Raw genomic sequence first — 19,705 nt, 5'->3', positions numbered from 1 at the left:
TAAATTAAGAAATCTATTTCAAGATCAGAAAAAGATGCCGATTGAAGCTTAAACAAAAATATCAAGATATAAACCAGTAAAGTCAAGATTATGAACAAGATGCCATTTGAAGACAACACAAAAATTTCAAGAATATACCAGTCAAATCAGGAATTCTACTTCAAGATCATGAACATAATACTCAGTATTACAATTGGATCTGAAAGTGTTTTCATTTTACAAAATCATTTATTATTAAGTAAATAAAGTCTAGAACATTCTCTAGGTATTTGTTAAACTTATATGGGCTGCTGATAGTTAAGACAATACAATCCACAGAGGTTTAAATTATTGACTTTTAAATGCCACAAGTGGTGTCGGATTGCTGGGTGCATTGTCAACATGGAGGACGAGGTGGCCGAGTGGTTAGGCGATGGACTGCTAATCCATTGTGCTCTGCACGCATGGGTTCAAATCCCATCCTCGTCGGTTTAATTTACGTTGTCTGGACATGCTACTTTTGCGAAGAATGCTTGAAGCCAACACTTGAAGCTTACACATCACTGTAAAAAATACTTTAAATTAAGAAATCTATTTTAAGATCAGAAAAAGATGCTGATTGAAGCTAAAACAAAAATATCAAGATATAAACCAGTAAAGTCAAGATTATGAACAAGATGCCATTTGAAGACAACACTAAAAATTCAAGAATATACCAGTCAAATCAGGAATTCTACTTCAAGATCATGAACAAAATACTCTGTCTTACAATTGGATCTGAAAGGGTTTTCATTTTACAAAATCTTTTATTATTAAGTAAATAAAGTCTAGAACATTCTCTAGGTATTTGTTAAACTTATATGGGCTGCTGATAGTTTAGACAATACAATCCACAGAGGTTTAAATTATTGACTTTTAAATGCCACAAGTGGTGTCGGATTGCTGGGTGCATTGTCAACATGGAGGACGAGGTGGCCGAGTGGTTAAGGCGATGGACTGCTAATTCATTGTGCTCTGCACGCATTGGTTCAAATCCCATCCTCGTCGGCTTGATATCTTTTTGGAGCTGATATTTTTGTCAAGATCTTAAATTCCTGTCAATCATGTTATAAAGTCTTTCTTTAAATAACAGACATGCACAGCACACTTTTAGTGTAACTCTAGCATTGCTTTTACAGTAGCAGTCGTGCTATTGGCCAGATGTGACTTGCCATCAAGCCTTTGATAGTGATGAGAACACAGTCCAAATGCTAGAAATAGTTGACTTTAAAGTAGGAAAAGTGGTGTCAGAAAGCTGGGATTAGGAGATAGCAGAAAGACGAGCTGGCCGAGATGGTTAAGGTTATGGACTGCTAATCCATTATGCTCAGCACGCATGGGTTCAAATCCCATCCTCGTCGGTTTAATTTACGTTGTCTGGACATGCTACTTTTGCGAAGAATGCTTGAAGCCAACACTTAAAGCTTACACATCACTGTAAAAAAATACTTTAAATTAAGAAATCTATTTTAAGATCAGAAAAAGATGCTGATTGAAGCTTAAACAAAAATATCAAGATATAAACCAGTAAAGTCAAGATTATGAACAAGATGCCATATGAAGACAACACAAAAATTTCAAGAATATACCAGTCAAATCAGGAATTCTACTTCAAGATCATGAACATAATACTCAGTCTTACAATTGGATCTGAAAGTGTTTTCATTTTACAAAATCATTTATTATTAAGTAAATAAAGTCTAGAACATTCTCTAGGTATTTGTTAAACTTATATGGGCTGCTGATAGTTTAGACAATACAATCCACAGAGGTTTAAATTATTGACTTTTAAATGCCACAAGTGGTGTCGGATTGCTGGGTGCATTGCTAACATGGAGGACGAGGTGGCCGAGTGGTTAAGGCGATGGACTGCTAATCCATTGTGCTCTGCACGCATGGGTTCAAATCCCATCCTCGTCGGCTTGATATCTTTTTGGAGCTGATATTTTTGTCAAGATCTTAAATTCCTGTCAATCATGTTATAAAGTCTTTCTTTAAATAACAGACATGCACAGCACACTTTTAGTGTAACTCTAGCATTGCTTTTACAGTAGCAGTCGTGCTATTGGCCAGATGTGACTTGCCATCAAGCCTTTGATAGTGATGAGAACACAGTCCAAATGCTAGAAATAGTTGACTTTAAAGTAGGAAAAGTGGTGTCAGAAAGCCGGGATTGGGAGATAGCAGAAAGACGAGCTGGCCGAGATGGTTAAGGTTATGGACTGCTAATCCATTATGCTCAGCACGCATGGGTTCAAATCCCATCCTCGTCGGTTTAATTTACGTTGTCTGGACATGCTACTTTTGCGAAGAATGCTTGAAGCCAACATTTGAAGCTTACACATCACTGTAAAAAAATACTTTAAATTAAGAAATCTATTTCAAGATCAGAAAAAGATGCCGATTGAAGCTTAAACAAAAATATCAAGATATAAACCAGTAAAGTCAAGATTATGAACAAGATGCCATTTGAAGACAACACAAAAATTTCAAGAATATACCAGTCAAATCAGGAATTCTACTTCAAGATCATGAACATAATACTCAGTCTTACAATTGGATCTGAAAGTGTTTTCATTTTACAAAATCTTTTATTATTAAGTAAATAAAGTCTAGAACATTCTCTAGGTATTTGTTAAACTTATATGGGCTGCTGATAGTTAAGACAATACAATCCACAGAGGTTTAAATTATTGACTTTTAAATGCCACAAGTGGTGTCGGATTGCTGGGTGCATTGTCAACATGGAGGACGAGGTGGCCGAGTGGTTAAGGCGATGGACTGCTAATCCATTGTGCTCTGCACGCATGGGTTCAAATCCCATCCTCGTTGGCTTGATATCTTTTTGGAGCTGATATTTTTGTCAAGATCTTAAATTCCTGTCAATCATGTTATAAAGTCTTTCTTTAAATAACAGACATGCACAGCACACTTTTATTGTAACTCTAGCATTGCTTTTACAGTAGCAGTCGTGCTATTGGCCAGATGTGACTTGCCATCAAGCCTTTGATAGTGATGAGAACACAGTCCAAATGCTAGAAATAGTTGACTTTAAAGTAGGAAAAGTGGTGTCAGAAAGCCGGGATTGGGAGATAGCAGAAAGACGAGCTGGCCGAGATGGTTAAGGTTATGGACTGCTAATCCATTATGCTCAGCACGCATGGGTTCAAATCCCATCCTCGTCGGTTTAATTTACGTTGTCTGGACATGCTACTTTTGCGAAGAATGCTTGAAGCCAACACTTGAAGCTTACACATCACTGTAAAAAATACTTTAAATTAAGAAATCTATTTTAAGATCAGAAAAAGATGCTGATTGAAGCTAAAACAAAAATATCAAGATATAAACCAGTAAAGTCAAGATTATGAACAAGATGCCATTTGAAGACAACACAAAAATTTCAAGAATATACCAGTCAAATCAGGAATTCTACTTCCTGGACATGCTACTTTTGCGAAGAATGCTTGAAGCCAACACTTGAAGCTTACACATCACTGTAAAAAAATACTATAAATTAAGAAATCTTTTTCAAGATCAGAAAAAGATAACGATTGAAGCTTAAACAAAAATAACAAGATATAAACCAGTAAAGTCAAGATTATGAACAAGATGCCATTTGAAGACAACACAAAAATTTCAAGAATATACCAGTCAAATCAGGAATTCTACTTCAAGATCATGAACAAAATACTCTGTCTTACAATTGGATCTGAAAGGGTTTTCATTTTACAAAATCATTTATTATTAAGTAAATAAAGTCTAGAACATTCTCTAGGTATTTGTTAAACTTATATGGGCTGCTGATAGTTTAGACAATACAATCCACAGAGGTTTAAATTATTGACTTTTAAATGCCACAAGTGGTGTCGGATTGCTGGGTGCATTGTCAACATGGAGGACGAGGTGGCCGAGTGGTTAAGGCGATGGACTGCTAATCCATTGTGCTCTGCACGCATGGGTTCAAATCCCATCCTCGTCGGCTTGATATCTTTTTGGAGCTGATATTTTTGTCAAGATCTTAAATTCCTGTCAATCATGTTATAAAGTCTTTCTTTAAATAACAGACATGCACAGCACACTTTTAGTGTAACTCTAGCATTGCTTTTACAGTAGCAGTCGTGCTATTGGCCAGATGTGACTTGCCATCAAGCCTTTGATAGTGATGAGAACACAGTCCAAATGCTAGAAATAGTTGACTTTAAAGTAGGAAAAGTGGTGTCAGAAAGCCGGGATTGGGAGATAGCAGAAAGACGAGCTGGCCGAGATGGTTAAGGTTATGGACTGCTAATCCGTTATGCTCAGCACGCATGGGTTCAAATCCCATCCTCGTCGGTTTAATTTACGTTGTCTGGACATGCTACTTTTGCGAAGAATGCTTGAAGTCAACACTTGAAGCTTACACATCACTGTAAAAAAATACTTTAAATTAAGAAATCTATTTCAAGATCAGAAAAAGATGCCGATTGAAGCTTAAACAAAAATATCAAGATATAAACCAGTAAAGTCAAGATTATGAACAAGATGCCATTTGAAGACAACACAAAAATTTCAAGAATATACCAGTCAAATCAGGAATTCTACTTCAAGATCATGAACATAATACTCAGTATTACAATTGGATCTGAAAGTGTTTTCATTTTACAAAATCATTTATTATTAAGTAAATAAAGTCTAGAACATTCTCTAGGTATTTGTTAAACTTATATGGGCTGCTGATAGTTAAGACAATACAATCCACAGAGGTTTAAATTATTGACTTTTAAATGCCACAAGTGGTGTCGGATTGCTGGGTGCATTGTCAACATGGAGGACGAGGTGGCCGAGTGGTTAGGCGATGGACTGCTAATCCATTGTGCTCTGCACGCATGGGTTCAAATCCCATCCTCGTCGGTTTAATTTACGTTGTCTGGACATGCTACTTTTGCGAAGAATGCTTGAAGCCAACACTTGAAGCTTACACATCACTGTAAAAAATACTTTAAATTAAGAAATCTATTTTAAGATCAGAAAAAGATGCTGATTGAAGCTAAAACAAAAATATCAAGATATAAACCAGTAAAATCAAGATTATGAACAAGATGCCATTTGAAGACAACACAAAAAATTCAAGAATATACCAGTCAAATCAGGAATTCTACTTCAAGATCATGAACAAAATACTCTGTCTTACAATTGGATCTGAAAGGGTTTTCATTTTACAAAATCTTTTATTATTAAGTAAATAAAGTCTAGAACATTCTCTAGGTATTTGTTAAACTTATATGGGCTGCTGATAGTTTAGACAATACAATCCACAGAGGTTTAAATTATTGACTTTTAAATGCCACAAGTGGTGTCGGATTGCTGGGTGCATTGTCAACATGGAGGACGAGGTGGCCGAGTGGTTAAGGCGATGGACTGCTAATTCATTGTGCTCTGCACGCATTGGTTCAAATCCCATCCTCGTCGGCTTGATATCTTTTTGGAGCTGATATTTTTGTCAAGATCTTAAATTCCTGTCAATCATGTTATAAAGTCTTTCTTTAAATAACAGACATGCACAGCACACTTTTAGTGTAACTATAGCATTGCTTTTACAGTAGCAGTCGTGCTATTGGCCAGATGTGACTTGCCATCAAGCCTTTGATAGTGATGAGAACACAGTCCAAATGCTAGAAATAGTTGACTTTAAAGTAGGAAAAGTGGTGTCAGAAAGCCGGGATTGGGAGATAGCAGAAAGACGAGCTGGCCGAGATGGTTAAGGTTATGGACTGCTAATCCGTTATGCTCAGCACGCATGGGTTCAAATCCCATCCTCGTCGGTTTAATTTACGTTGTCTGGACATGCTACTTTTGCGAAGAATGCTTGAAGTCAACACTTGAAGCTTACACATCACTGTAAAAAAATACTTTAAATTAAGAAATCTATTTCAAGATCAGAAAAAGATGCCGATTGAAGCTTAAACAAAAATATCAAGATATAAACCAGTAAAGTCAAGATTATGAACAAGATGCCATTTGAAGACAACACAAAAATTTCAAGAATATACCAGTCAAATCAGGAATTCTACTTCAAGATCATGAACATAATACTCAGTATTACAATTGGATCTGAAAGTGTTTTCATTTTACAAAATCATTTATTATTAAGTAAATAAAGTCTAGAACATTCTCTAGGTATTTGTTAAACTTATATGGGCTGCTGATAGTTAAGACAATACAATCCACAGAGGTTTAAATTATTGACTTTTAAATGCCACAAGTGGTGTCGGATTGCTGGGTGCATTGTCAACATGGAGGACGAGGTGGCCGAGTGGTTAGGCGATGGACTGCTAATCCATTGTGCTCTGCACGCATGGGTTCAAATCCCATCCTCGTCGGTTTAATTTACGTTGTCTGGACATGCTACTTTTGCGAAGAATGCTTGAAGCCAACACTTGAAGCTTACACATCACTGTAAAAAATACTTTAAATTAAGAAATCTATTTTAAGATCAGAAAAAGATGCTGATTGAAGCTAAAACAAAAATATCAAGATATAAACCAGTAAAGTCAAGATTATGAACAAGATGCCATTTGAAGACAACACAAAAATTTCAAGAATATACCAGTCAAATCAGGAATTCTACTTCAAGATCATGAACAAAATACTCTGTCTTACAATTGGATCTGAAAGGGTTTTCATTTTACAAAATCTTTTATTATTAAGTAAATAAAGTCTAGAACATTCTCTAGGTATTTGTTAAACTTATATGGGCTGCTGATAGTTTAGACAATACAATCCACAGAGGTTTAAATTATTGACTTTTAAATGCCACAAGTGGTGTCGGATTGCTGGGTGTATTGTCAACATGGAGGACGAGGTGGCCGAGTTGTTAAGGCGATGGACTGCTAATTCATTGTGCTCTGCACGCATTGGTTCAAATCCCATCCTCGTCGGCTTGATATCTTTTTGAAGCTGATATTTTTGTCAAGATCTTAAATTCCTGTCAATCATGTTATAAAGTCTTTCTTTAAATAACAGACATGCACAGCACACTTTTAGTGTAACTCTAGCATTGCTTTTACAGTAGCAGTCGTGCTATTGGGCAGATGTGACTTGCCATCAAGCCTTTGATAGTGATGAGAACACAGTCCAAATGCTAGAAATAGTTGACTTTAAAGTAGGAAAAGTGGTGTCAGAAAGCCGGGATTGGGAGATAGCAGAAAGACGAGCTGGCCGAGATGGTTAAGGTTATGGACTGCTAATCCGTTATGCTCAGCACGCATGGGTTCAAATCCCATCCTCGTCGGTTTAATTTACGTTGTCTGGACATGCTACTTTTGCGAAGAATGCATGAAGTCAACACTTGAAGCTTACACATCACTGTAAAAAAATACTTTAAATTAAGAAATCTATTTCAAGATCAGAAAAAGATGCCGATTGAAGCTTAAACAAAAATATCAAGATATAAACCAGTAAAGTCAAGATTATGAACAAGATGCCATTTGAAGACAACACAAAAATTTCAAGAATATACTAGTCAAATCAGGAATTCTACTTCAAGATCATGAACATAATACTCAGTATTACAATTGGATCTGAAAGTGTTTTCATTTTACAAAATCATTTATTATTAAGTAAATAAAGTCTAGAACATTCTCTAGGTATTTGTTAAACTTATATGGGCTGCTGATAGTTAAGACAATACAATCCACAGAGGTTTAAATTATTGATTTTTAAATGCCACAAGTGGTGTCGGATTGCTGGGTGCATTGTCAACATGGAGGACGAGGTGGCCGAGTGGTTAAGGTGATGGACTGCTAATCCATTGTGCTCTGCACGCACGGGTTCAAATCCCATCCTCGTCGGTTTAATTTACGTTGTCTGGACATGCTACTTTTGCGAAGAATGCTTGAAGCCAACACTTGAAGCTTACACATCACTGTAAAAAAATACTTTAAATTAAGAAATCTATTTCAAGATCAGAAAAAGATGCCGATTGAAGCTTAAACAAAAATATCAAGATATAAACCAGTAAAGTCAAGATTATGAACAAGATGCCATTTGAAGACAACACAAAAATTTCAACAATATACCAGTCAAATAAGGAATTCTACTTCAAGATCATGAACATAATACTCAGTCTTACAATTGGATCTGAAAGTGTTTTCATTTTACAAAATCATTTATTATTAAGTAAATAAAGTCTAGAACATTCTCTAGGTATTTGTTAAACTTATATGGGCTGCTGATAGTTAAGACAATACAATCCACAGAGGTTTAAATTATTAACTTTTAAATGCCACAAGTGGTGTCGGATTGCTGGGTGCATTGTCAACATGGAGGACGAGGTTGCCGAGTGGTTAAGGCGATGGACTGCTAATCCATTGTGCTCTGCAGGCATGGGTTCAAATCCCATCCTCGTCGGTTTAATTTACGTTGTCTGGACATGCTACTTTTGCGAAGAATGCTTGAAGCCAACACTTGAAGCTTACACATCACTGTAAAAAAATACTTTAAATTAAGAAATCTATTTTAAGATCAGAAAAAGATGCTGATTGAAGCTAAAACAAAAATATCAAGATATAAACCAGTAAAGTCAAGATTATGAACAAGATGCCATTTGAAGACAACACTAAAAATTCAAGAATATACCAGTCAAATCAGGAATTCTACTTCAAGATCATGAACAAAATACTCTGTCTTACAATTGGATCTGAAAGGGTTTTCATTTTACAAAATCTTTTATTATTAAGTAAATAAAGTCTAGAACATTCTCTAGGTATTTGTTAAACTTATATGGGCTGCTGATAGTTTAGACAATACAATCCACAGAGGTTTAAATTATTGACTTTTAAATGCCACAAGTGGTGTCGGATTGCTGGGTGCATTGTCAACATGGAGGACGAGGTGGCCGAGTGGTTAAGGCGATGGACTGCTAATTCATTGTGCTCTGCACGCATTGGTTCAAATCCCATCCTCGTCGGCTTGATATCTTTTTGGAGCTGATATTTTTGTCAAGATCTTAAATTCCTGTCAATCATGTTATAAAGTCTTTCTTTAAATAACAGACATGCACAGCACACTTTTAGTGTAACTCTAGCATTGCTTTTACAGTAGCAGTCGTGCTATTGGCCAGATGTGACTTGCCATCAAGCCTTTGATAGTGATGAGAACACAGTCCAAATGCTAGAAATAGTTGACTTTAAAGTAGGAAAAGTGGTGTCAGAAAGCTGGGATTAGGAGATAGCAGAAAGACGAGCTGGCCGAGATGGTTAAGGTTATGGACTGCTAATCCATTATGCTCAGCACGCATGGGTTCAAATCCCATCCTCGTCGGTTTAATTTACGTTGTCTGGACATGCTACTTTTGCGAAGAATGCTTGAAGCCAACACTTAAAGCTTACACATCACTGTAAAAAAATACTTTAAATTAAGAAATCTATTTTAAGATCAGAAAAAGATGCTGATTGAAGCTTAAACAAAAATATCAAGATATAAACCAGTAAAGTCAAGATTATGAACAAGATGCCATATGAAGACAACACAAAAATTTCAAGAATATACCAGTCAAATCAGGAATTCTACTTCAAGATCATGAACATAATACTCAGTCTTACAATTGGATCTGAAAGTGTTTTCATTTTACAAAATCATTTATTATTAAGTAAATAAAGTCTAGAACATTCTCTAGGTATTTGTTAAACTTATATGGGCTGCTGATAGTTTAGACAATACAATCCACAGAGGTTTAAATTATTGACTTTTAAATGCCACAAGTGGTGTCGGATTGCTGGGTGCATTGTTAACATGGAGGACGAGGTGGCCGAGTGGTTAAGGCGATGGACTGCTAATCCATTGTGCTCTGCACGCATGGGTTCAAATCCCATCCTCGTCGGCTTGATATCTTTTTGGAGCTGATATTTTTGTCAAGATCTTAAATTCCTGTCAATCATGTTATAAAGTCTTTCTTTAAATAACAGACATGCACAGCACACTTTTAGTGTAACTCTAGCATTGCTTTTACAGTAGCAGTCGTGCTATTGGCCAGATGTGACTTGCCATCAAGCCTTTGATAGTGATGAGAACACAGTCCAAATGCTAGAAATAGTTGACTTTAAAGTAGGAAAAGTGGTGTCAGAAAGCAGGGATTGGGAGATAGCAGAAAGACGAGCTGGCCGAGATGGTTAAGGTTATGGACTGCTAATCCATTATGCTCAGCACGCATGGGTTCAAATCCCATCCTCGTCGGTTTAATTTACGTTGTCTGGACATGCTACTTTTGCGAAGAATGCTTGAAGCCAACATTTGAAGCTTACACATCACTGTAAAAAAATACTTTAAATTAAGAAATCTATTTCAAGATCAGAAAAAGATGCCGATTGAAGCTTAAACAAAAATATCAAGATATAAACCAGTAAAGTCAAGATTATGAACAAGATGCCATTTGAAGACAACACAAAAATTTCAAGAATATACCAGTCAAATCAGGAATTCTACTTCAAGATCATGAACATAATACTCAGTCTTACAATTGGATCTGAAAGTGTTTTCATTTTACAAAATCTTTTATTATTAAGTAAATAAAGTCTAGAACATTCTCTAGGTATTTGTTAAACTTATATGGGCTGCTGATAGTTAAGACAATACAATCCACAGAGGTTTAAATTATTGACTTTTAAATGCCACAAGTGGTGTCGGATTGCTGGGTGCATTGTCAACATGGAGGACGAGGTGGCCGAGTGGTTAAGGCGATGGACTGCTAATCCATTGTGCTCTGCACGCATGGGTTCAAATCCCATCCTCGTTGGCTTGATATCTTTTTGGAGCTGATATTTTTGTCAAGATCTTAAATTCCTGTCAATCATGTTATAAAGTCTTTCTTTAAATAACAGACATGCACAGCACACTTTTATTGTAACTCTAGCATTGCTTTTACAGTAGCAGTCGTGCTATTGGCCAGATGTGACTTGCCATCAAGCCTTTGATAGTGATGAGAACACAGTCCAAATGCTAGAAATAGTTGACTTTAAAGTAGGAAAAGTGGTGTCAGAAAGCCGGGATTGGGAGATAGCAGAAAGACGAGCTGGCCGAGATGGTTAAGGTTATGGACTGCTAATCCATTATGCTCAGCACGCATGGGTTCAAATCCCATCCTCGTCGGTTTAATTTACGTTGTCTGGACATGCTACTTTTGCGAAGAATGCTTGAAGCCAACACTTGAAGCTTACACATCACTGTAAAAAAATACTTTAAATTAAGAAATCTATTTTAAGATCAGAAAAAGATGCTGATTGAAGCTTAAACAAAAATATCAAGATATAAACCAGTAAAGTCAAGATTATGAACAAGATGCCATTTGAAGACAACACAAAAATTTCAAGAATATACCAGTCAAATTAGGAATTCTACTTCAAGATCATGAACAAAATACTCTGTCTTACAATTGGATCTGAAAGGGTTTTCATTTTACAAAATCTTTTATTATTAAGTAAATAAAGTCTAGAACATTCTCTAGGTATTTGTTAAACTTATATGGGCTGCTGATAGTTAAGACAATACAATCCACAGAGGTTTAAATTATTGACTTTTAAATGCCACAAGTGGTGTCGGATTGCTGGGTGCATTGTCAACATGGAGGACGAGGTGGCCGAGTGGTTAAGGCGATGGACTGCTAATCCATTGTGCTCTGCACGCATGGGTTCAAATCCCACCCTCGTCGTTTTAATTTACGTTGTCTGGACATGCTACTTTTGCGAAGAATGCTTGAAGCCAACACTTGAAGCTTACACATCACTGTAAAAAAAATACTTTAAATTAAGAAATCTATTTTAAGATCAGAAAAAGATGCTGATTGAAGCTAAAACAAAAATATCAAGATATAAACCAGTAAAGTCAAGATTATGAACAAGATGCCATTTGAAGACAACACAAAAATTTCAAGAATATACCAGTCAAATCAGGAATTCTACTTCAAGATCATGAACAAAATACTCTGTCTTACAATTGGATCTGAAAGGGTTTTCATTTGACAAAATCTTTTATAATTAAGTAAATAAAGTCTAGAACATTCTCTAGGTATTTGTTAAACTTATATGGGCTGCTGATAGTTTAGACAATACAATCCACAGAGGTTTAAATTATTGACTTTTAAATGCAACAAGTGGTGTCGGATTGCTGGGTGCATTGTCAACATGGAGGACGAGGTGGCCGAGTGGTTAAGGCGATGGACTGCTAATCCATTGTGCTCTGCACGCATGGGTTCTAATCCCATCCTCGTCGGCTTGATATCTTTTTGGAGCTGATATTTTTGTCAAGATCTTAAATTCCTGTCAATCATGTTATAAAGTCTTTCTTTAAATAACAGACATGCACAGCACACTTTTAGTGTAACTCTAGCATTGCTTTTACAGTAGCAGTCGTGCTATTGGCCAGATGTGACTTGCCTTTGATAGTGATGAGAACACAGTCCAAATGCTAGAAATAGTTGACTTTAAAGTAGGAAAAGTGGTGTCAGAAAGCCGGGATTGGGAGATAGCAGAAAGACGAGCTGGCCGAGATGGCTAAGGTTATGGACTGCTAATCCATTATGCTCAGCACGCATGGGTTCAAATCCCATCCTTGTCGGTTTAATTTACGTTGTCTGGACATGCTACTTTTGCGAAGAATGCTTGAAGCCAACACTTGAAGCTTACACATCACTGTAAAAAAATACTTTAAATTAAGAAATCTATTTCAAGATCAGAAAAAGATTCCGATTGAAGCTTAAACAAAAATATCAAGATATAAACCAGTAAAGTCAAGATTATGAACAAGATGCCATTTGAAGACAACACAAAAATGTCAAGAATATACCAGTCAAATCAGGAATTCTACTTCCTGGACATGCTACTTTTGCGAAGAATGCTTGAAGCCAACACTTGAAGCTTACACATCACTGTAAAAAAATACTATAAATTAAGAAATCTTTTTCAAGATCAGAAAAAGATAACGATTGAAGCTTAAACAAAAATAACAAGATATAAACCAGTAAAGTCAAGATTATGAACAAGATGCCATTTGAAGACAACACAAAAATTTCAAGAATATACCAGTCAAATCAGGAATTCTACTTCAAGATCATGAACAAAATACTCTGTCTTACAATTGGATCTGAAAGGGTTTTCATTTTACAAAATCATTTATTATTAAGTAAATAAAGTCTAGAACATTCTCTAGGTATTTGTTAAACTTATATGGGCTGCTGATAGTTTAGACAATACAATCCACAGAGGTTTAAATTATTGACTTTTAAATGCCACAAGTGGTGTCGGATTGCTGGGTGCATTGTTAACATGGAGGACGAGGTGGCCGAGTGGTTAAGGCGATGGACTGCTAATCCATTGTGCTCTGCACGCATGGGTTCAAATCCCATCCTCGTCGGCTTGATATCTTTTTGGAGCTGATATTTTTGTCAAGATCTTAAATTCCTGTCAATCATGTTATAAAGTCTTTCTTTAAATAACAGACATGCACAGCACACTTTTAGTGTAACTCTAGCATTGCTTTTACAGTAGCAGTCGTGCTATTGGCCAGATGTGACTTGCCATCAAGCCTTTGATAGTGATGAGAACACAGTCCAAATGCTAGAAATAATTGACTTTAAAGTAGGAAAAGTGGTGTCAGAAAGCCGGGATTGGGAGATAGCAGAAAGACGAGCTGGCCGAGAGGTTAAGGTTATGGACTGCTAATCCGTTGTGCTCAGCATGCATGGGTTCAAATCCCGTCCTCGTCGGTTTAATTTACGTTGTCTGGACATGCTACTTTTGTGAAGAATGCTTGAAGCCAACACTTGAAGCTTACACATCACTGTAAAAAAATACTTTAAATTAAGAAATCTATTTCAAGATCAGAAAAAGATTCCGATTGAAGCTTAAACAAAAATATCAAGATATAAACCAGTAAAGTCAAGATTATGAACAAGATGCCATTTGAAGACAACACAAAAATGTCAAGAATATACCAGTCAAATCAGGAATTCTACTTCCTGGACATGCTACTTTTGCGAAGAATGCTTGAAGCCAACACTTGAAGCTTACACATCACTGTAAAAAAATACTATAAATTAAGAAATCTTTTTCAAGATCAGAAAAAGATAACGATTGAAGCTTAAACAAAAATAACAAGATATAAACCAGTAAAGTCAAGATTATGAACAAGATGCCATTTGAAGACAACACAAAAATTTCAAGAATATACCAGTCAAATCAGGAATTCTACTTCAAGATCATGAACAAAATACTCTGTCTTACAATTGGATCTGAAAGGGTTTTCATTTTACAAAATCATTTATTATTAAGTAAATAAAGTCTAGAACATTCTCTAGGTATTTGTTAAACTTATATGGGCTGCTGATAGTTTAGACAATACAATCCACAGAGGTTTAAATTATTGACTTTTAAATGCCACAAGTGTTGTCGGATTGCTGGGTGCATTGTCAACATGGAGGACGAGGTGGCCGAGTGGTTAAGGCGATGGACTGCTAATCCATTGTGCTCTGCACGCATGGGTTCAAATCCCATCCTCGTCGGATTGATATCTTTTTGGAGCTGATATTTTTGTCAAGATCTTAAATTCCTGTCAATCATGTTATAAAGTCTTTCTTTAAATAACAGACATGCACAGCACACTTTTAGTGTAACTCTAGCATTGCTTTTACAGTAGCAGTCGTGCTATTGGCCAGATGTGACTTGCCATCAAGCCTTTGATAGTGATGAGAACACAGTCCAAATGCTAGAAATAGTTGACTTTAAAGTAGGAAAAGTGGTGTCAGAAAGCCGGGATTGGGAGATAGCAGAAATACGAGATGGCCGAGATGGTTAAGGTTATGGACTGCTAATCCATTATGCTCAGCACGCATGGGTTAAAATCTCATTCTCGTCGGTTTAATTAACGTTGTCTGGACATGCTACTTTTGCGAAGAATGCTTGAAGCCAACACTTGAAGCTTACACATCACTGTAAAAAAATACTTTAAATTAAGAAATCTATTTTAAGATCAGAAAAAGATGCTGATTGAAGCTTAAACAAAAATATCAAGATATAAACCAGTAAAGTCAAGATTATGAACAAGATGCCATTTGAAGACAACACAAAAATTTCAAGAATATACCAGTCAAATCAGGAATTCTACTTCAAGATCATGAACAAAATACTCTGTCTTACAATTGGATCTGAAAGGGTTTTCATTTTACAAAATCTTTTATTATTAAGTAAATAAAGTCTAGAACATTCTCTAGGTATTTGTTAAACTTATATGGGCTGCTGATAGTTAAGACAATACAATCCACAGACGTTTAAATTATTGACTTTTAAATGCCACAAGTGGTGTCAGATGGCTGGGTGCATTGTCAACATGGAGGACGAGGTGGCCGAGTGGTTAAGGCGATGGACTGCTAATTCATTGTGCTCTGCACGCATTGGTTCGAATCCCATCCTCGTCGGCTTGATATCTTTTTGGAGCTGATATTTTTGTCAAGATCTTAAATTCCTGTCAATCATGTTATAAAGTCTTTCTTTAAATAACAGACATGCACAGCACACTTTTAGTGTAACTCTAGCATTGCTATTACAGTAGCAGTCGTGCTATTGGCCAGATGTGACTTGCCATCAAGCCTTTGATAGTGATGAGAACACAGTCCAAATGCTAGAAATAGTTGACTTTAAAGTAGGAAAAGTGGTGTCAGAAAGCCGGGATTAGGAGATAGCAGAAAGACGAGCTGGCCGAGATGGTTAAGGTTATGGACTGCTAATCCATTATGCTCAGCACGCATGGGTTCAAATCCCATCCTCGTCGGTTTAATTTACGTTGTCTGGACATGCTACTTTTGCGAAGAATGCTTGAAGCCAACACTTGAAGCTTACACATCACTGTAAAAAAATACTTTAAATTAAGAAATCTATTTTAAGATCAGAAAAAGATGCTGATTGAAGCTTAAACAAAAATATCAAGATATAAACCAGTAAAGTCAAGATTATGAACAAGATGCCATTTGAAGACAACACAAAAATTTCAAGAATATACCAGTCAAATCAGGAATTCTACTTCAAGATCATGAACATAATACTCAGTCTTACAATTGGATCTGAAAGTGTTTTCATTTTACAAAATCATTTATTATTAAGTAAATAAAGTCTAGAACATTCTCTAGGTATTTGTTAAACTTATATGGGCTGCTGATAGTTAAGACAATACAATCCACAGATGTTTAAATTATTGACTTTTAAATGCCACAAGTGGTGTCGGATTGCTGGGTGCATTGTCAACATGGAGGACGAAGTGGCCGAGTGGTTAAGGCGATGGACTGCTAATCCATTATGCTCAGCACGCATGGGTTCAAAACCCATCCTCGTCGGTTTAATTTACGTTGTCTGGACATGCTACTTTTGCGAAGAATGCTTGAAGCCAACACTTGAAGCTTACACATCACTGTAAAAAAATACTTTAAATTAAGAAATCTATTTTAAGATCAGAAAAAGATGCTGATTGAAGCTAAAACAAAAATATCAAGATATAAACCAGTAAAGTCAAGATTATGAACAAGATGCCATTTGAAGACAACACAAAAATTTCAAGAATATACCAGTAAAATCAGGAATTCTACTTCAAGATCATCAACAAAATACTCTGTCTTACAATTGGATCTGAAAGGGTTTTCATTTTACAAAATCTTTTATTATTAAGTAAATAAAGTCTAGAACATTCTCTAGGTATTTGTTAAACTTATATGGGCTGCTGATAGTTTAGACAATACAATCCACAGAGGTTTAAATTATTGACTTTTAAATGCCATAAGTGGTGTCGGATTGCTGGGTGTACTGTCAACATGGAGGACGAGGTGGCCGAGTGGTTAAGGCGATGGACTGCTAATCCATTGTGCTCTGCACGCATGGGTTCAAATCCAATCCTCGTCGGCTTGATATCTTTTTGGAGCTGATATTTTTGTCAAGATCTTAAATTCCTGTCAATCATGTTATAAAGTCTTTCTTTAAATAACAGACATGCACAGCACACTTTTAGTGTAACTCTAGCATTGCTTTTACAGTAGCAGTCGTGCTATTGGCCAGATGTGACTTGCCATCAAGCCATTGATAGTGATGAGAACACAGTCCAAATGCTAGAAATAGTTGACTTTAAAGTAGGAAAAGTGGTGTCAGAAAGCCGGGATTGGGAGATAGCAGAAAGACGAGCTGGCCGAAAGGTTAAGGTTATGGACTGCTAATCCATTGTGCTCAGCACGCATGGCTTCAAATCCCGTCCTCGTCGGTTTAATTTACGTTGTCTGGACATGCTACTTTTGCGAAGAATGCTTGAAGCCAACACTTGAAGCTTACACATCACTGTAAAAAAATACTTTAAATTAAGAAATCTATTTCAAGATCAGAAAAAGATGCCGATTGAAGCTTAAACAAAAATAACAAGATATAAACCAGTAAAGTCAAGATTATGAACAAGATGCCATTTGAAGACAACACAAAAATTTCAAGAATATACCAGTCAAATCAGGAATTCTACTACAAGATCATGAACAAAATACTCTTTCTTACAATTGGATCTGAAAGGGTTTTCATATTACAAAATCATTTATTATTAAGTAAATAAAGTCTAGAACATTCTCTAGGTATTTGTTAAACTTATATGGGCTGCTGATAGTTTAGACAATACAATCCACAGAGGTTAAAATTATTGACTTTTAAATGCCACAAGTGGTGTCGGATTGCTGGGTGTATTGTCAACATGGAGGACGAGGTGGCCGAGTGGTTAAGGCGATGGACTGCTAATCCATTGTGCTCTGCACGCATGGGTTCAAATCCCATCCTCGTCGGCTTGATATCTTTTTGGAGCTGATATTTTTGTCAAGATCTTAAATTCCTGTCAATCATGTTATAAAGTCTTTCTTTAAATAACAGACATGCACAGCACACTTTTAGTGTAACTCTGGCATTGCTTTTACAGTAGCAGTCGTGCTATTGGCCAGATGTGACTTGCCATCAAGCCTTTGATAGTGATGAGAACACAGTCCAAATGCTAGAAATAATTGACTTTAAAGTAGGAAAAGTGGTGTCAGAAAGCCGGGATTGGGAGATAGCAGAAAGACGAGCTGGCCGAGAGGTTAAGGTTATGGACTGCTAATCCATTGTGCTCAGCACGCATGGGTTCAAATCCCGTCCTCGTCGGTTTAATTTACGTTGTCTGGACATGCTACTTTTGCGAAGAATGCTTGAAGCCAACATTTGAAGCTTACACATCACTGTAAAAAAATACTTTAAATTAAGAAATCTATTTCAAGATCAGAAAAAGATGCCGATTGAAGCTTAAACAAAAATATCAAGATATAAACCAGTAAAGTCAAGATTATGAACAAGATGCCATTTGAAGACAACACAAAAATTTCAAGAATATACCAGTCAAATCAGGAATTCTACTTCAAGATCATGAACATAATACTCAGTCTTACAATTGGATCTGAAAGTGTTTTCATTTTACAAAATCATTTATTATTAAGTAAATAAAGTCTAGAACATTCTCTAGGTTTTTGTTAAACTTATATGGGCTGCTGATAGTTTAGACAATACAATCCACAGAGGTTTAAATTATTGACTTTTAAATGCCACAAGTGGTGTCGGATTGCTGGGTGCATTGTCAACATGAAGGACGAGGTGGCCGAGTGGTTAAGGCGATGGACTGCTAATCCATTGTGCTCTGCACGCATGGGTTCAAATCCCATTCTCGTTGGCTTGATATTTTTTTGGAGATGATATTTTTGTCAAGATCTTAAATTCCTGTCAATCATGTTATAAAGTCTTTCTTTAAATAACAGACATGCACAGCACACTTTTAGTGTAACTCTAGCATTGCTTTTACAGTAGCAGTCGTGCTATTGGCCAGATGTGACTTGCCATCAAGCCTTTGATAGTGATGAGAACACAGTCCAAATGCTAGAAATAGTTGACTTTAAAGTAGGAAAAGTGGTGTCAGAAAGCCGGGATTGGGAGATAGCAGAAAGACGAGCTGGCCGAGATGGTTAAGGTTATGGACTGCTAATCCATTATGCTCAGCACGCATGGGTTCAAATCCCATCCTCGTCGGTTTAATTTACGTCGTCTGGACATGCTACTTTTGCGAAGAATGCTTAAAGCCAACACTTGAAGCTTACACATCACTGTAAAAAAATACTTTAAATTAAGAAATCTATTTCAAGATCAGAAAAAGATGCCGATTGAAGCTTAAACAAAAATATCAAGATATAAACCAGTAAAGTCAAGATTATGAACAAGATGCCATTTGAAGACAACACAAGAATTTCAAGAATATACCAGTCAAATCAGGAATTCTACTTCAAGATCATGAACATAATACTCAGTCTTACAATTGGATCTGAAAGTGTTTTCATTTTACAAAATCGTTTATTATTAAGTAAATAAAGTCTAGAACATTCTCTAGGTATTTGTTAAACTTATATGGGCTGCTGATAGTTAAGACAAAACAATCCACAGAGGTTTAAATTATTGACTTTTAAATGCCACAAGTGGTGTCGGATTGCTGGGTGCATTGTCAACATGGAGGACGAGGTGGCCGAGTGGTTAAGGCGATGGACTGCTAATCCATTGTGCTCTGCACGCATGGGTTCAAATCCCATTCTCGTTGGCTTGATATTTTTTTGGAGATGATATTTTTGTCAAGATCT

At 36.3% G+C, this 19,705-nt stretch overlaps 25 non-coding genes across 25 annotated transcripts; all 25 read left to right on the top strand.

Moving 5' to 3' along the window:
- Positions 1-387: 387 nt before the first annotated feature.
- TRNAS-GCU (transfer RNA serine (anticodon GCU)) lies at positions 388-468 on the top strand. Its single transcript has one exon. It is a non-coding gene; the product is annotated as a tRNA-Ser (tRNA).
- A 476-nt stretch (positions 469-944) lies between these two features.
- Positions 945-1,026, top strand: TRNAS-GCU (transfer RNA serine (anticodon GCU)). Its single transcript has one exon. It is a non-coding gene; the product is annotated as a tRNA-Ser (tRNA).
- Positions 1,027-1,856: 830 nt separating this feature from the next.
- TRNAS-GCU (transfer RNA serine (anticodon GCU)) lies at positions 1,857-1,938 on the top strand. Its single transcript has one exon. It is a non-coding gene; the product is annotated as a tRNA-Ser (tRNA).
- Positions 1,939-2,768: 830 nt separating this feature from the next.
- TRNAS-GCU (transfer RNA serine (anticodon GCU)) lies at positions 2,769-2,850 on the top strand. The gene has a single exon. It is a non-coding gene; the product is annotated as a tRNA-Ser (tRNA).
- Positions 2,851-3,915: 1,065 nt separating this feature from the next.
- Positions 3,916-3,997, top strand: TRNAS-GCU (transfer RNA serine (anticodon GCU)). Its single transcript has one exon. It is a non-coding gene; the product is annotated as a tRNA-Ser (tRNA).
- An 830-nt stretch (positions 3,998-4,827) lies between these two features.
- TRNAS-GCU (transfer RNA serine (anticodon GCU)) lies at positions 4,828-4,908 on the top strand. The gene has a single exon. It is a non-coding gene; the product is annotated as a tRNA-Ser (tRNA).
- Positions 4,909-5,384: 476 nt separating this feature from the next.
- Positions 5,385-5,466, top strand: TRNAS-GCU (transfer RNA serine (anticodon GCU)). The gene has a single exon. It is a non-coding gene; the product is annotated as a tRNA-Ser (tRNA).
- An 830-nt stretch (positions 5,467-6,296) lies between these two features.
- TRNAS-GCU (transfer RNA serine (anticodon GCU)) lies at positions 6,297-6,377 on the top strand. The gene has a single exon. It is a non-coding gene; the product is annotated as a tRNA-Ser (tRNA).
- A 476-nt stretch (positions 6,378-6,853) lies between these two features.
- Positions 6,854-6,935, top strand: TRNAS-GCU (transfer RNA serine (anticodon GCU)). Its single transcript has one exon. It is a non-coding gene; the product is annotated as a tRNA-Ser (tRNA).
- An 830-nt stretch (positions 6,936-7,765) lies between these two features.
- Positions 7,766-7,847, top strand: TRNAS-GCU (transfer RNA serine (anticodon GCU)). Its single transcript has one exon. It is a non-coding gene; the product is annotated as a tRNA-Ser (tRNA).
- Positions 7,848-8,324: 477 nt separating this feature from the next.
- On the top strand, positions 8,325-8,406 carry TRNAS-GCU (transfer RNA serine (anticodon GCU)). The gene has a single exon. It is a non-coding gene; the product is annotated as a tRNA-Ser (tRNA).
- A 477-nt stretch (positions 8,407-8,883) lies between these two features.
- Positions 8,884-8,965, top strand: TRNAS-GCU (transfer RNA serine (anticodon GCU)). Its single transcript has one exon. It is a non-coding gene; the product is annotated as a tRNA-Ser (tRNA).
- An 830-nt stretch (positions 8,966-9,795) lies between these two features.
- Positions 9,796-9,877, top strand: TRNAS-GCU (transfer RNA serine (anticodon GCU)). Its single transcript has one exon. It is a non-coding gene; the product is annotated as a tRNA-Ser (tRNA).
- An 830-nt stretch (positions 9,878-10,707) lies between these two features.
- TRNAS-GCU (transfer RNA serine (anticodon GCU)) lies at positions 10,708-10,789 on the top strand. The gene has a single exon. It is a non-coding gene; the product is annotated as a tRNA-Ser (tRNA).
- Positions 10,790-11,619: 830 nt separating this feature from the next.
- On the top strand, positions 11,620-11,701 carry TRNAS-GCU (transfer RNA serine (anticodon GCU)). The gene has a single exon. It is a non-coding gene; the product is annotated as a tRNA-Ser (tRNA).
- A 478-nt stretch (positions 11,702-12,179) lies between these two features.
- On the top strand, positions 12,180-12,261 carry TRNAS-GCU (transfer RNA serine (anticodon GCU)). Its single transcript has one exon. It is a non-coding gene; the product is annotated as a tRNA-Ser (tRNA).
- A 1,058-nt stretch (positions 12,262-13,319) lies between these two features.
- Positions 13,320-13,401, top strand: TRNAS-GCU (transfer RNA serine (anticodon GCU)). The gene has a single exon. It is a non-coding gene; the product is annotated as a tRNA-Ser (tRNA).
- Positions 13,402-14,466: 1,065 nt separating this feature from the next.
- TRNAS-GCU (transfer RNA serine (anticodon GCU)) lies at positions 14,467-14,548 on the top strand. The gene has a single exon. It is a non-coding gene; the product is annotated as a tRNA-Ser (tRNA).
- Positions 14,549-15,378: 830 nt separating this feature from the next.
- On the top strand, positions 15,379-15,460 carry TRNAS-GCU (transfer RNA serine (anticodon GCU)). The gene has a single exon. It is a non-coding gene; the product is annotated as a tRNA-Ser (tRNA).
- Positions 15,461-16,290: 830 nt separating this feature from the next.
- Positions 16,291-16,372, top strand: TRNAS-GCU (transfer RNA serine (anticodon GCU)). The gene has a single exon. It is a non-coding gene; the product is annotated as a tRNA-Ser (tRNA).
- Positions 16,373-16,849: 477 nt separating this feature from the next.
- On the top strand, positions 16,850-16,931 carry TRNAS-GCU (transfer RNA serine (anticodon GCU)). Its single transcript has one exon. It is a non-coding gene; the product is annotated as a tRNA-Ser (tRNA).
- Positions 16,932-17,760: 829 nt separating this feature from the next.
- TRNAS-GCU (transfer RNA serine (anticodon GCU)) lies at positions 17,761-17,842 on the top strand. Its single transcript has one exon. It is a non-coding gene; the product is annotated as a tRNA-Ser (tRNA).
- A 270-nt stretch (positions 17,843-18,112) lies between these two features.
- On the top strand, positions 18,113-18,194 carry TRNAS-GCU (transfer RNA serine (anticodon GCU)). Its single transcript has one exon. It is a non-coding gene; the product is annotated as a tRNA-Ser (tRNA).
- Positions 18,195-18,671: 477 nt separating this feature from the next.
- TRNAS-GCU (transfer RNA serine (anticodon GCU)) lies at positions 18,672-18,753 on the top strand. Its single transcript has one exon. It is a non-coding gene; the product is annotated as a tRNA-Ser (tRNA).
- An 830-nt stretch (positions 18,754-19,583) lies between these two features.
- TRNAS-GCU (transfer RNA serine (anticodon GCU)) lies at positions 19,584-19,665 on the top strand. The gene has a single exon. It is a non-coding gene; the product is annotated as a tRNA-Ser (tRNA).
- The last annotated feature ends 40 nt before the right edge of the window (positions 19,666-19,705 follow it).

The sequence above is a fragment of the Crinia signifera genome, chromosome 11 (genome assembly GCF_055691185.1).
Source record: "Crinia signifera chromosome 11, ASM5569118v1, whole genome shotgun sequence".
NCBI lineage: Eukaryota > Metazoa > Chordata > Amphibia > Anura > Myobatrachidae > Crinia > Crinia signifera.
This window is presented reverse-complemented; position numbering and strand designations above follow the sequence as displayed.